The sequence below is a fragment of the Tasmannia lanceolata genome, unplaced genomic scaffold, assembly GCF_043159265.1.
Source record: "Tasmannia lanceolata isolate RefF3 unplaced genomic scaffold, GAP_Taslan_0.1 ptg001072l, whole genome shotgun sequence".
Classification (NCBI taxonomy): Eukaryota; Viridiplantae; Streptophyta; class Magnoliopsida; order Canellales; family Winteraceae; genus Tasmannia; species Tasmannia lanceolata.
This window is the reverse complement of record NW_027519734.1, coordinates 12,501-14,993: the sequence shown is the minus strand read 5'-3', so window position 1 is coordinate 14,993 and position 2,493 is coordinate 12,501. Positions and strand designations below refer to the sequence as shown.

At 41.3% G+C, this 2,493-nt stretch overlaps 1 non-coding gene across 1 annotated transcript; it reads left to right on the top strand.

The window, feature by feature from the left end:
* Positions 1 to 236: 236 nt before the first annotated feature.
* On the top strand, positions 237 to 317 carry TRNAL-CAA (transfer RNA leucine (anticodon CAA)). The gene has a single exon. It is a non-coding gene; the product is annotated as a tRNA-Leu (tRNA).
* Positions 318 to 2,493: the final 2,176 nt, after the last annotated feature.

The following is a 2,493-nucleotide window of genomic DNA, read 5'->3' as shown; positions in this document are numbered from 1 at the left end:
GTACCATATTCACTTCTTTGGGCTTCGATTGAATCGAGAAATAGGTTTGATTGTACATCTTTTTGATATATATATAAGGTATCCTCCGAATAATTCAAATCGAAGCAATTTGATGTCCGACTCGGGCCTATAATGACCGATCCATAGAAATACTCCAACACTCCACCTTTGTCATATATTCCATATATCACACTAGATAGATATCATATTCATGGAATACGATTCACTTTCAAGATGCCTTGATGGTGAAATGGTAGACACGCGAGACTCAAAATCTCGTGCTTAAGAGCGTGGAGGTTCGAGTCCTCTTCAAGGCATAATATTGAAAATGCTCATTGAATGAGCATTCTCAATAACAGATCTCGGATCTAATCGATATTGATATACCGAGTATCTGTTGATACGAAGTATTCCGGCGATCCCCACGATCCGAGTCCGGGCTGTTGGAATTGGAATAGGTTCGGCAGCGGATCACGAAATCTTGGCGATTTTCTCTATCTAATGAATGAGGAGTCCGTTTTGAAATCGTCCGCCCTGCACCCACCCCCCGAGTCTATGCTTCAACAGGAATCACACAAGGGTAGATTGATACAATAGAAACCTCTGGTAAAATGCCCGCCCGTCACGTCACCCAGCAGATAAAGTATATTACATAGTCCGTTTTAGGGATTGGCGACTTCCCCATTCAGTGACTTTGGCACTGGACGTTCCCAAAATGGGTACTATCGGGTCGGGTGAATTAGATAATAGACGTCTGTTGGCATTCCAGCCTTCCTTCTCCTTTCAGGGCCTATCCGAAAGAGAATCCAGTACCTCTTGGTCGGGAATATCTGAATAGGACGAACCGGCCCCCGTGGATATCTTTGCTTCGGAACAAAACAATTCGAATTAGGCTCGGTCAACTGGAATGTGTATTCTCCATATAGGAGATCTTCCAATTGAGAAGATCCATCGACCTGAGACGAAGAGAAAGGTCTATCTATTTTATTTAGTTATTCAGTTAAACCAATGATTCGTTATTGGAGCAGATAGCAAGAACCATTTCATCGGACATGCGTCTTTTTTATTTTCCAATGAATTTACATCTTTCATTAATGGAAATTGTTTGATGTAGTGAGTAATAGGCTCTGGTTGTTCGCCGTTCAAGAATTCTTGTTTAGGCAGTTCATACCATCCATACATAGTGTTTTGATCTAAGATTTCAATTCTTCCATGTTTCAGCAGTAGCATATTGTTCCATGGAGCTAAGGTCCAAAGGAATAAACAAGTGTTTCCACGACTCTACCACCCGGTCAATTCTGTTCCACTTAATCCCTCTTTCATGGCCACATATCTTTCCGGCTAAGGAATGGGAAATCTTTCTCCTGTTACATGAATCAAATGTTTCATTTCATCCGGGAAAAGCCATCTCTTTCTCAACAATGCCTTTGTCATTTGATCCAATAGCGTTCCGTTAGATAGGAACAGATTTGATAAATACTGATAACTCTCGGATGGAGTATTAGAACGGAAAGATCCATTAGATAATGAACTATTGGTTCTAAGCCATCTCTGGCGATGAATCAACAATTCGAAGTGCTTTTCTTGCGTATTCTTGATGAACCAGCGTTTATATATAGATGTAGGAGGATTTGTTTGGGAAGTAATAAGCCCCTTTGACATCTCTTCATCTGCAAAGAATTCTCGACGTGAAAACACAGAGACAAAGGGCTGATCTTTGAATAGGAAAAAGAATGGATCTGCAGGGTCCCAAATGAATTGGCTTATTCGAAAAAAGCCTTGTTCTTTGGAAGATCTATCTCGTGTCTGGTACTGCATGGTTCCACTCTGCAAGAACTCCGAATCATTCTCTTGAAGCTCATCCTCTTTATGATAAATGATCCGCTTGCCCCGAAATGACCTGGCCCAATAGGGAAATCCCAATTCATTGGGCCTTTCGATACAATCAAATAGATTGCCACAAGGGCGCCATATTCTAGGAGCCCAAACTATGTGATTGAATAAATCCTCCTCTATCTGTTGCGGGTCGAGGGCTCCTTCTCCTTCCCCTTCTTCAAACTCCGATTCGTATTTTTCGTATAGAAATCTCTGATCAACGATAGAACAAGATCCATTTTGCATCATATCTAACGGATTCCTTGGTTCGGACCGAAGAAGCAATGTCACTCGATCATTATCAAACTGACTGCAATCTTTTTCTGTCCGTGAGGATCCCACCAGAGCGCCTTCTACTTCTAATTCTAATAGGCCATGAACTAGATCAGAATCATTCTCAACGAATCCATAAGAAGTGATCCCATTTTTTTCATCGGGTCCGGGTGGAGACCAAAGATCTTGAGCGACCGATCCGGCAGAACAACTCAAAAGATAAAGAAGTATCGTTAATTTCTTCATGCTCGTTCCAAGTTCGAAGTACCATTTGTACAAATAAGAATCCCCTTCCTTACATGATTTCTTCTTCATATAGATAGATATAGGATCTATGGGGCAATT